Genomic DNA, 14184 nt, shown 5'->3' on the forward strand with positions numbered 1-14184 from the left:
CCTGCAGTCTTTGCTTTCATTTCAACTGCCCCTAAGGCTCATTGCTTTTGACCAGTTATAGCAGTATGTGAAGTCTCCTATTTGTCTTTCAAGACTACAAATGACCATTGAGGTAAGTGTCTTTTTCATTTTTCCTTGGTTTTGGCACAGAAGAAGTTTCTAACCAGGAGTTCTCTTGTGGTGCAGTGGGTTAAATTATCTGGCATTGTCCCTGCAAGGGCTTGGGCCCATGCAGTCTCCATTATCTGGCCTAGGAACTGCCACATGCTGTGGGTGTGTGGGTGCACTCAAAAAAAAAAAAAAAAAGGAAGTTGGTAACCAATAGAAGTTTGTTGAACTCAATTGCCATTCACCAGATATTTCACCTCACATCCTTTCAAGTAATAATAGATAAGGTAATCTAAACTTCATGCCAAAGATGAAGACCAGGTACTCTAAGACATTAATTGCCCAAGACATTCATGCAGGCAAATTATAAAGGTGGAAAAACTTGGAAACTAAAAAGGAAAATATTCATACAGCATTTTTTCTATGGGCTACAGACATAATTAGAATTAATCCAATTGAGAACTTTTTAAAGGATTACTATTTGGAAGCGTGAGCCTGAAAAACTGTTCTTATTAAAGACAAGATAGCTTTTGGAATACCACTGTGTGAAAACAAAGAAACAGACATCCCTTTATCACATGGCTGATCCTGTGTATCTGTCGATAGCACCAAGTATAGACAGGAGTCTCTTAGTCCTAATTTTTACTGTGGGAAATCAAGCCTCAGAGGGTTCTAAGCTAATGTAGAGGTGTTCAATGACCAACTGAAGTCAGTATATGTCCTGTATAATTTCTGGCAAACCTCTTCCTCAGATCATCCAACCGCAGGAGGAAGGTTTTATTATCCTCCAACATTTGGTTCCATTCTCTGACATTTTCTTGTTGCCTGTGATTTCACAAAGCATCCACTTTTCACAAGTGAAAACTGATTTTGTCCAAACAGATGCTTGTTTCTATATTTTGCATTCTGGAAAAAAATATGGATATGACTTGGTTGGGGAGGGGGCTAGAGAGAGATGGGAATGAAATCACTGGTAGAGGCACAGCTTGAGCTGAAATTAGAAGCCAAGTGAGAGCTGTAAGCAGGAGGAAGGGGGTCTCCAAATAAAATTTGTTGTATAATAAAATACTCATTGAAAATATTCTGACAAGGAGCCCTAGCAAAACTCTCACATATCTTTGGCTAGATAATGAAATTGTTTCTCTCCTAAGTTTCTGTGAGAATCTGTATAAACTAGCTTTGGACAAGTTGTTCCAAATGAGTTAAACAATCAACTCTTCAATCAACTCCTCAAACAGCAATTATTCTCCTGAGCATCATTTTTTATTCCTAGTACTTGTTAGGCTTGAATCAAGGGAATAAAGAGAAAAACAAACAAATGAACAAAACAAACAATTACATCTTAGATGATGTCCAGGAGATGCTCATTGTAGAAGTGGAAAAGAGTAATAATAAACATGCAAAAGGGCTGAGCCAGAGGAGAAAGTACAGGTCAGTCCCAGGTATTATTTCTCTGGGGCACACCTGGCTTGTAGTTCCATAATTCAATCCACTGCTGTTTCACCCTGTTTTCTCACTGTTGCTCAGGATTGGAGAGAAGGCATGACACCTCATGTTCTATCTGCTCTGCAGGCACCAAAGATGCTGAGTCAGTGTCCATTCTTCCCAGATGACTTTGCTGGCCTGAGATGTACTTCACTGTCATTTGACTGCCCCTGCCCAGAGCCTCCTGGGCCAGGGTATGAGAACTGCATGTACCCCATCCTCAGCATCCTGAATTCCTGAAGGTAGTTTTCATGTCCCCAAGTAGGATAGCTGGTACAAATTTTGGGCCCGAAATGCTTCTCAGAGAAAATCAAGTACTGCAGGTGACCCTTATGAATGTGCTAAGAGCATCTCCTGGATGGCATCTCAATATGTTACCCTATTTATCACCCCTTTCCCTTGGCTGGGGTGCTGGTTAAAGAGATCCCAGCTTTCTGCCCATACACAAGCCCCTCAGAGCAGTGAGTCCTCATATGCCTCCTCATTCTCCTTCAGCATCTGAGAAGAATATCCTTACATGTACAGAAGGTGCTCTGTGCCAGGTACAAATTCAACACCACCCAAATATAATTGGAATGGCTCCCTTCTATTCTGGTTTGGGCTCTGACAACTGCTTCTGTTTATACAATCAGAGCACACTGCTGAGGACTTTGCATTCTGCATCAAAAGTAATTATTATTTTTATTGTTCAATTAGCAAACATTACATTTCTGTTTGCCTTGCTAAGATGGTACTACCAAATTTAACGATGACACAATCCAAAGCTATCAAGGGATGAGCACTTGTAATTTTGTAGCATTTCCTTCTTTCTGTTTTTCCCCCTCTTCCATTATGCAGACAGGTCATATTCAATTGTAAAATGAGAATGCTTAAAAATTAAGAATGTTAGACCTAGAAGTTCTTGCTGTTGCACAGCAGGTTAAGAATCTGACTGCAGTGGCTCAGGTTACTGTGGAGGTTTGATCCCTAGCCTGGTGCAGTGGGTTAAAGGTTCCAATGTTGCTACAGCTATGGTGTAGGATCACAACTTTAGCTTGGATTTGATCCCTAGCCTGGGAAATTTCTTATGCCACAATTGTGGCCATTAAAAAAAAGAAGAATATTAGACTTATAAAAGGCTTTGAAAGCTTATAAAGCTGACTTCTCAATTTAGAAATGAGAACACTGAGGTCTCAAGTCAGTGATTTGCCCCAAATCAAATCAGTTTGTAAAAGAATCAGCTTTCTAACTGAAATCTTTAGACACTCAGTTCAGTACTCCTGTTTCCTTCTCTTTTTAAGCTCTGGAGGCAGCAAAGAGAAGAGAATAAGGTCAGGATTAAAAGAAAGAGAAAGTGATCACCCATTTGTGGAACATCTCCTTTATATAAGGCATTTAAACAAGTTAATGTCTTACATTGGGTACCAAGGCCCTACCCTCTACTCTGACACCAACTATGACGTTGTGAGTTTAGGATCTAGTTCTCCACAAACTCCCATTTCCTTCATTTACAAACTAGAGGGCTGGACTAGAATATTCTAGGAATTCTTCCTTGTGCTGTCGTTAAGGAACCAGTGTCAGCATAGCAGTTCAAACATCTGAACACCTTTGAATATTCTTTTCATCTTGCTGCTCCAAGAGGGAAGGGGATCCTTTTGCTTCACGGCAGTATTGCTATATGTTCCTGGATTTAATTATAATTAGAAACATCTCAAATTGTACTTTTTCCTCTCTATTCCTGAAATTGCTGGCATAGAGTCAGGAGGAAAATGGGTACCATCCCAAACATGGAGCACTGTGTGGGGCAGATGGTCAGAGCTGGGTCCAGCATGGTGGAGACCACTCTTTTCCTCTCCCTGCTCTGGCTGTGTGGGCAAAGGGCTCTCCAGCAATCTGACAGCCAGGTTCCATATTATCACTGCTTTCCCCTCTCCAACTTTATTAAGCATGTTAAGTAAGATGTTTTGCCATGTTCTTACAGAGCCTGTTGCATTGATTATTCACAATGCCATTCCCCCTCCTCCCATCCTGGTTGGTACTCCCCCTCCCAGCCTTGATTTATTACCCACTATATTGTTTCCAGCACAGACCTTTTTATCATTGTCACATATGTGAGCCTGGTGATGAGATATACCAGTAGTGACTGGAGGGGCAGGAAGGAGGTATGGGAACAAGCAAGGAGGAAGTTTTCAACTGATTTGTATCTTTTTCTAAAACTCATCTCTTCTTATATTTTGGATTATACTAAACATAATTCTCTTTGTCTCTTCATAATATATGATTGCATAGACTATTTGAAGAACCACATTTAGACTTCATAAGCAAGTTATTCTAGGAACCCTGAAATATGTAACAAAGGTAAAATCACTTATGGAACATTTAATATGTGATAATCATGATATTAAGTGCTTTATATGGATTATAACATATGATTCTATCTTACAACAATAAACAAAGAAAACCAAAACACCTTGTTACACAGATCATGTTTTAATCCCATGGCTCTCTCTTTTAATATCTGTTTTTTATTACAGTTGATTTGTTGATTTACAATGTGGTGCCAATTTCTGCTGTATACCACAGTGACTCAGTCATACACACACACACACACACACACACACACACACACACACACATACACACATTTCCATATATGGAATGACATATGGACATTCCCAGGCTAGTGGTTGAATCTGAGCCATAGCTGCAGCGGTGCCATATCCTTTAACTTGCTATGCCAGGCCAGGGATAGAACTTATGCCTCTGAAGCCACCCAAGCCCCTAAAATTGGATTCTTAACTCACTGCACCTCAAGGGTAATTCACATCGCTCTTTCTCATGTGTAGAAATTGAAGCACAAGAAAGTATAATCATATAATTATAAAGGGGTAGGTCCAAGGTTTGTTCCCTTGATCTTTAGTAGTGATTATATAAATATCCTCCCTCAATTCACTTAAAAGGATAGGTTTTTTTTTTTTTAATCTGAATGGATTTTCCATTTATGTCTTTTTTTAAACATAGGTGATGCAAAGAAATATGAAATATGTATGGGAGGCCAATATGTTAAATAAGCAAAGAAAATAGAGACGGTGGAGGTAGGGGAAGAAGTTCTAGAAATCTGCCCTCCCCCCAATTCTCCCATGCCTCCATATATACAAAGGACTTATCTATGCATTTTTTCAAGATCCTATTTTAATGCAACACCATCATTTTTTTTTTAGGGCTGCACCCACAGTATATGGAAGTTCCCAGGATGGGGTTGAAATGGAGTTGTAGCTGCAGGCCTACCCCACAGCCATAGCATTTCCAGATCTGAGTTGCATCTGTGGCCTACATTGCAGCTTGTGGCAACACAGGATCCTCTACCCACTGAGCAAGGCTAAAGTTCAAACCCACATCCTCATGGATACTAGTCTGGTTCTTAACCTGCTGAACCACAATATGTACTCCATCCAGCACCTTCATTTTGAAGGGGAAGATGATGATGGCCCAAAGAACTAAGTGAAAAATCTAACACTCTGTGGTAGCCTTATGCTTAGCCCAATACCTCACCAGATATGCTCTAATATGATGGCCTATATATATTCTGCTAGGTGTAAGAAACAATATGGTTCATTAATAAGCATTTTGTTAACACATGACCATGACATATTGTTTATTCACACAACAAATGCTGACAGAGGAGTGCTTATTACCTGCCAGGCCATGCTATTGGGATTGGAACAAAATAGTAAGGAAAACACAAAAATCCCTGCTATGATGGAGTATGCATTCTAAGGGAGAAATCAAGAAATTAACATGATAAATAATAGAAATACAGTGTGGTTTTAGAGATAAATGCTAAAATATGAAACATGAAAACATGAAGCAGGAGATAGTTTTAGTGCTAGGAATGGCAGTCACTTTAGATTAGAATTATACCCAATCACTTGTGATGGAACACAATGGTATATAATATGAGAAAAATAATGTATGTATATGTATAACTGGGTCACTTTGCTACACAACAGAAATTGACAGAACGTTGTAAATCAACTATAATTAAAAAAAGACAAAAAGAAGCGTGGGTAGGGAAGGCCACCTGTGAAGGTGACAGTTGGGGAAAGGCCTGATGGGGGCAACAGACCTAAGCTTATGGATATCTGAGAAGAATGGTCTAGATGGAGGAAACATCATGCATAAAGACTTGAAGGGAAAATTTTGGAGTGTGCTTGAGAAAGAGCATAAAGTTTGGTGGGAATTATAAGAGTGAGTAACACGTGTTGTTGTGAGCTGAGATCAAAGAGGTATAAAAGGAGGCTTACACTTAGTATGGCCTTACAAGTTTGTCTTTTGTTCTGAAAGAGATGGGAAATCACTACCAGTAGAGTCTTTTGAGCAAAGGAAGGACTTGAAATGAATTGTTATTCATTTACATTTAATAGGCTATGTTCAGGTTAGGTTGTAAGCGAGCCAGAGAAGACGTGAAAAACAGGTAGAGGTCTAACTCCAATTTTTCTCCTCTCATTCTCTCATTTTAATGTGATCGGTTTGAAACATAAAGCAAAGGCAAAAGAATTACACATCTACATGTTCAACACTCATACTACATCATGAACATCTCACCTATACTCCATCCATCCATCCGTCCATTCATCTCATTGTTTTGATGAGACTCAAAGCAAAGCTCAGGCATAAACTCTCTTTGTCCTAATAATCCAGCACACATGCAGTCAACAAGAGTTCAATTTATTTCTTCCATTTTTTCTTATTCTTTGAATACAAAGAAATTCATAAACCCTAAATGGAGTTTTATTGAATTTTGACAAAAGCATACATCCATGTAATATGTCTCTATCAAGACATAGAAACCCCTTATATCCCTTCCCAGTGAAAGCCTGCCCCCATTCTCCAGAGGTAATCATTATCCTGATTTTTTTCAATCATAAATTAGTTATACCTTATCTAGGGGTTCACACAGAGATACATATGGCATGTATTAATTTCTGTAAGGTTTCTATCACTTAGTATTTTTTGAAGTTCATTCACATTTTTCCACGTATTAGTGACATGTCCCTTTTATGGTTAGATAGTGTTTCATTAGGTGAATATATCACCTTTTGTGCACTTATTCTCCTCTTGATAGACACCTGGGTTATTTCCAGTTTTATTTCCTTGTTTGTTTTGCTTTTTTCAGGGCCACACCCACAGCCTATGGAGGTGTCCAGGCTAGGGGTTAAATTGAAGCTGCAGCTGCCAGCCTATACTACAGCTCACAGCAATGTTAGATCCTTAACCACTGCGTGAGGCCAGGATTCGAACCCGAAACCTCATGGATACTAGTCAGGTTCATTACCACTGAGTCACAGTAGGAACTCCCCAGATTTTTATTATTGTGAATAAAGTTGCTAAATATTTTTATGTAAGAATTTGGGGGCCCATATATTTTCACTTATTTTCGTGTAAATATGGAGGGGTAAATTACTGGACTAGAGGATCAAAAAGTGTAAATTTAGATTTATGGTAAACTGCCAGAATGTTTTCAACAATGTTTACGAGTTCTAGTTTGCATACTCTCCAACATTTGCTGTTTTAGTCACTTTAAAAATTTTAGCCATTTTAATCACTGTGTGAATGTTTTTCATGGTGGTTAAATTCTGATAACCAATAGTGCTGATCATTTTTAATATTATTAATAAACATCCCTATATCTTCTTTGTAAAGTATTTGTTTTGAACTTTTCTAATGAGATTTGACTTTGTATCACTGCATTGTAGTATCCGTGACTGTTTGAGAGTAAAAATCCTAAGAACTCTAAAATAAAATTGGACCAGAAATCCATAGATGTAAACTACCATTGAAATTATCAGCAACTGCTATGCTAATTCTCAGTGACCAGAGATTTTATTTTAATGTATTAACTTTTGTCACTGTTATTATAAATAGACTTTAATATTTTCCTAGAGTAAGCAGAAATAGAATTTTTAAACCACTAAAAGAAATATAAATCAATAATAATGTCAAGAAAACAAAAAAGAAATATGGAATGTTGAAAATATTATAAAGTCAAATAAACCTAAATATATAATTTATTGCAATAAATAAACTATGCACTCAGGTTAAAATAAAACATTTCCTGATTGCATGACAAATACAACTATAGACTTTTTGCAAGAGAACCATTTAGGAAATAAACACATAGAAAATATGAAACAAATATTGAAAAAATACATCAGGAAAATATTAATCAAAAGGCAGCTGATTTGGCTATACTAATGTTAGATAAAATATAATGTTGTAGGGAGCGCTGATCATGGCTCAGTGGTAACGAACCTGACTAGTATCCATAAGGACATGCATTCCATCCCTGGCCTCACTCAGTGGGTTAAGGATCTGGCTTTTCCACGAGCTGTGGTGTAGGCCACAGACATGGATTGGATCCCATGTTGTTGTGGCTGTGATGTAAGCTGGTAGCTGCTGCTCCAATTCTACCACTATCCTGGAAACTTCCATATGCCGCAAGTGCGACCATAAAAAGGATATATACACACACACACACACACACACACACACATGCACACACACACATACATGTATATACACATGCGCGCACACACACACACACACACACACACACGTACATATATACACACACAATTTAGAGATAAGCTGTGCCACTACATAAATGTTTCAGTTTGCCAGGTTGATACAACAATTCTAAATTTCTATGTACTTAATTCTATAGCTTTAAAATATATGAAATAAAAATTTATAAAATTGTGAAGAGTAAATTTATCATCAAAATGTAAGAGTTTGCATAGCATAAAAAATAAATGATAAGAATATGTGATATTTGAACAAAACATTTGAAAATTTGAAAGAATAGACATACAAACAACTTTGAATCCAACAATTGAAAAACACAGGTATCTTTCCAGTTTATTTGAAACCTTTATTAAAAACGATCCTAAAATATGTTTTAAAATGTATCTCAACATATACCAAAGAATATGGCATATTCTCTGATGATAATACAATTTGTTAAAAACCAATAATGAATGACAACAAAAACAAAACCAGGAAAATAATATAATACTATATAAAAATATTAAAATAAATTTTTTTTTTGCTTTTCACTTTTTTTTTTATTTTCCCACTGTACAGCAAGGGGGTCAGGTTATCCTTACATGTATACATTACAATTACATTTTTCCCCCACCCTTTGTTCTGTTGCAACATGAGTATCTAGAGAAAGTTCTCAATGCTACTCAGCAGGATCTCCTTGTAAATCTATTCTAAGTTGTGTCTGATAAGCCCAAGCTCCCGATCCCTCCCACTCCCTCCCCCTCCCCCTCCCATCAGGCAGCCACAAGTCTCTTCTCCAAGTCCATGATTTTCTTTTCTGAGAAGATGTTCATTTGTGCTGGATATTAGATTCCAGTTATGAGTGATATCATATGGTATTTGTCTTTGTCTTTCTGGCATATATAATGCAAAATTCCAGGTAGAAAACACAATGGTTATTTATATACTTAGAAAAAAGCAACAATGAAAAACCTCATATCAAAACCTGTTAGATAAATAACTGGTAATTATAAGAAAAAGTCTGCTTATATTACCAAAAAGAAGGTAGAATATCAAAAATATACTATATTATACGCATATATATTTTTTAAAAAATTAGAATAAACCCAAAGAAAATAAAAAAACTAAATTTTAAAAAAGAAAGCAATGAAATTAGAACACACCCTCACACCATGCACAAAAATAAACTCAAAATGGATGAAAGACTTAAATATACGACAGGACACCATCAAACTCCTGGAAGAAAACATACACAAAACACTCTCGGACATCAACATCATGAATATTTTCTCAGGTCAGTCTCCCAAAGCAATCGAAATTAGAGCAAAAATAAACCCATGGGACCTCATCAAACTGAAAAGCTTTGGCACAGCAAAGGAAACCCAAAAGAAAACAAAAAGACAACTTACAGAATGGGAGAAAACAGTTTCAAATGATGCAACCGACAAGGGCTTAATCTCTAGAATATACAAGCAACTTATACAACTCAACAGCCAAAAAGCCAACCAATCAATGGAAAAATGGGCAAAAGACCTGAATAGACTATTCTCCAGGGAAGAAGTACAGATGACAAGTAAACACATGAAAAAATGCTCAACATTGCTAAGTATAAGAGAAATGCAAATCAAAACTACCATGAGATACCACCTCACACCAGTCAGAATGGCCATCATTAATAAGTCCACAAAGAACCAGTGCTGGAGAGGTTGTAGGGAAAAGGGAACCCTCCTGCACTGTTGGTGGGAATGGAAACTGGTACAGCCACTATGGAGAACAGTTGGGAGATACCTTAGAAATCTATACATAGAACTTCCATATGACCCCACAATCCCACTCTTGGGCATCTATCCGGACAAAACTCTACTTAAAAGAGACACGTGCACCCGCATGTTCATTGAAGCACTCTTCACAATAGCCAGGACATGGAAACAACCCAAATGTCCATCAACAGATGATTGGATTTGGAAGAAGTGGTGATATATACACAGTGGAATACTACTCAGCCATAAAAAAGAATGACATCATGCCATTTGCAGCAACATGGATGGAACTAGAGACTCTCATACTGAGTGAAATCAGCCAGAAAGACAAAGATAAATACCATACGATATCACTTATAAGTGGAATCTAATATCCAGCACAAATGAACCTTTCCACAGAAAAGAAAATCATGGACTCGGAGAAAAGACTTGTGGCTGCCTGATGGGAGGGGGAAGGAGTGGGAGGGTTTGGGAGCTTGGGGTTATCAGACACAACTTAGAATAGATTTACAAGGAGATCCTGCTGAGTAGCATTGAGAAATATGTCTAGATACTCATATTGCAACAGAACAAAGGGTGGGGAAAAATGTATACACGTAAGGATAACTTGATCCCCTTGCTGTACAGTGGGAAAATATAATAAAACATATATATATATATATATATATATATATATATATATATATATATAAAATAAATGGCTACCTATTACCTGGATGAAACTGAACTTGAGACTCTAAAAGAAATACTGTGGAATGTAATAAAAATTATTTTACAATAAAAAAACAGAAATTAATAAGATAAAAATAAAGACACAACTAGGAAAAAATCATAAAACTAACAATGAATTTGTTAAATAGATTAATACAATTGACAAATTTCTGGTAAAAGTGATCAAGAAAACCAGATAAAAATGACAGTTGATTGTTAAGTTAGAAAGAAATGCCCTAAAAATAGTAGCAGAGATTTTCAAAAGTTAATAGCAGAACATTAGGAGCAACTAATCCAATCTATTTGAAAACTTATATGTAATTGAAAAAATATAAATAACCACATAGGACCCTATTATAAATTGAAAGATATTTTCAAAATCATTAACATTTTGAAATGGCTAAGAATCCTTCCAAAGAGAAAACATATCTAGAAAGTTTTACATTTTGAGTGTTATCATCTTAGGATTCCCCAGAAGTTGACCTTGGGACGAGGATTTGAGTTTAGCAGTTTCTTTCAACAATGACTCCAAGAAGCACTGAATCAGATGGGAAAGGAAGACAGGAAGAAGAAATCAAATAAAATAAGATGGTGAAGAGAATGCCTGTGGACAACTGAGCCTGTTCCCAAGAGAAGCTTCTGAGTGATTATACAGTCAATGACTCCAAATTTTCCTATAAAGGAGAAAGGAAAGTGGGATATATATATCTCAGTATATATATACTGACATTCATCTGTTATTAGTTAAGGGCTGTTCCCAATGGCATTTACTCTCCAGGATAGCTGCCCTATCTTCTAGGTGGATCTACTGGCTTCCAATAGGAAGAAAAACTCCTCAGGCAGAGTAACTAGTGTCCACTGTAAAAGAACAAAACAAAACTATCTATGTGCCTGGAACTAAGTGCTGAAAGTAGGGTGTTGAGACCATCTGCTATAACTAAACAATACTTAGGGAGCAGTTTACTTTGATTGTCCTAACATAATCATAATATTAAGAAGGGGAATTACAGGCAAATACAGTCTTAATAGAGGCAAATTTTTTTAACTTAAATATTAGTAAATCAAACATTAGCATGTTATTAAGTTGGGTTTATCACAGAAGTGCGTGCTTAATTTAGTAGTAAACAATCTATTAAAGTAGTTTATTACGTAAACTAATAAAAGAGAAAATAGCCTTGAGAACATTTCAATAGATACAAAAAGGGTATTTAGTAAAGTATAATATCAATATATGATAAAAAGTCCTATTAAATAAGAAACAGAATGAAACGTTCTGATGCTGATAACCAAATAGTATGTGTGGGTTCCTTCCCCACTCCAAGCAATTCTCAGACATCTGCTATTTGTCCTATAGTTCAAATCAATTCTGACACTACCAAACTATGATGGCACCATATCCCACAAGTTAAGGGCTCAGTCGTACAAGACTGTACCCCTGCTTCAGATGCCAATTGCAAGTCCAGGTTTTTGCTTGACCTTTTGACCAACCAGCTATAGATTGGAGGTTTCCAGAACTCCCTTCTTGGGTTCAATTAATTTGCTGGAGGAGTTAACAGAACTCAAATGAACATTTTACTTTCTAGATAACCAGTTTATTATAAAAGGATATAACTTAGGAACAGCTAGATGGAAGAGATGCACAGGGCAAGTATGCAGAAAGGATGTGGAGTGCCCATGCTTTCTACAAGATGCCACTCTCCCCAAATCGCTACATGTTCACCAATCCAGAAGTTCTATGAACTCCATCCTTTTGGATTTTTTTATGGAGATCTAATTACATAAGCATGATTAATTAAATCATTGATCATTGATGATTAAACTCACCTTCCTGTCCTTCTCCCCTCATGGAGGTTAAAGAGATGAATCTGAAAGTTCCACAGCTTTAATCACATGGTCAGTTCTTCTGGCAACTAACCCCCATCCTTAGGTATTTTCCAAAAGTATCTCCATCAACATAACCTTTAAAAGACATTTTTATTGCTCTCATCACAGAAAATTCCATGTGTTTTAGGAGCTCTGTGCTAGAGATGCGAGGAAGACCAAATATATTTTTATTACTATTAATCACAATATCACAAATTTCCTACACCTGATAAAGAGAAGCAACAAAGAAAACTGAAACTGGAGACAATAATATACCACATGGATTAATATTTTAAAGCATTTTTTTAAATCAAGAATAAGGCAGAGATCCCTTGTGATGCAGTGGGTTAAGGATCTAGAATTGTCACTTGGGTTGCTACTGTGGCATGGGTTGGATCCCTGGCCTGGGGATTTCCACATACCACAAGTGTGGCAAAAATAAATAAATAAAATTAAAATTTAAAAAATCAATAGTAAGACAACAACGCCCATCATCATCATTTACACTCAACATCATGCTAGATATCCCAGGCCAGCAAAGTAAAATAAGAAAAGAGAAATTAAAAACAAAGAATCAGAAAGATATAAACAAAACAAATTATTTTCAGATGTTATGATTGTTTACATAGAAAACCAAAAAGCACTTATAGAAAAATTATTTGTAATAATAAAATAGTTCAGCAATGTGGCAGTGAAATGTAAGATCAATATACACAATCACTTATATTTCCATACACCAGCATAATTCAGAAAAATATTATTAAAGGAAAGAGGTCCCTTTATAATAGCATCCAAAAATATAAGGTGTCTCAGAATTAACATAACACGTGCCAGACTTCTAGAAAAAATTATAAAAAATAAGGCCAAAATAAAAGGAGAGGTACATAATGTTTCTTGATAGTCATTATAAAAACATGGCATTGATCTATGCATCAATTTAATCACAGTCAAAATTCCAATAGAATTTTAGTAGAATTGGCAAGCTGATTCCAAATTTTATGTAAAAACAAATGATAAAAATCACAAGATTTTCATGAAGAAAAAGTTGTGACAGTTATGCATTGCAGATACCAAGACATAGCATAAAACTGAAATAACTAGGGCAGCATAGAATTAGATTAAAAACAAAATATTTAATAAATCAGTCTGTATTATAGACTGAATGTGCCCCTCAAAATAGTGTGATGAAGTCCTAACCCACCAATATGATTATGTTTAGAAGTGGGGGCTTTGGGAGACACTTAGGTTTAGGTAAGGATATGAGTGGTGGTGTCTTGATGATGGAATCAATGTCTTTATAAAAAGAGGGAGACCCTCAGAACACCGCTCTCTCTCTTCACTATATGTGGAGACATCAAGAAGCTGGCCATCTAAAAATGAGGAAAAGGTGACCTAATTTGCTGCCACCTTAGTGACTTTTATCACCATGATCATGAACTTTTTAACCTCTGGAACTATGTGAAATAAATGTCTGTTATTTATACCACTCAGCCTTTGTATATTATTATAGCAGCCTGAGCTGACAGGCTGAAGCAATTAGTCATTCATATTAAAATTATATGTAAAAATAAGTTATATGTAATAATGAATATAATATACATTATAAATAATATATCATGTAATGGTTTTACATTTCACATATGTCAAATATTATTTATTTATCATACATTATACAAAATATAATTCTAGGTGGAATAAATCCTTAAAACATAGA

This window comes from Phacochoerus africanus, chromosome 8, assembly GCF_016906955.1.
Source record: "Phacochoerus africanus isolate WHEZ1 chromosome 8, ROS_Pafr_v1, whole genome shotgun sequence".
Classification (NCBI taxonomy): Eukaryota; Metazoa; Chordata; class Mammalia; order Artiodactyla; family Suidae; genus Phacochoerus; species Phacochoerus africanus.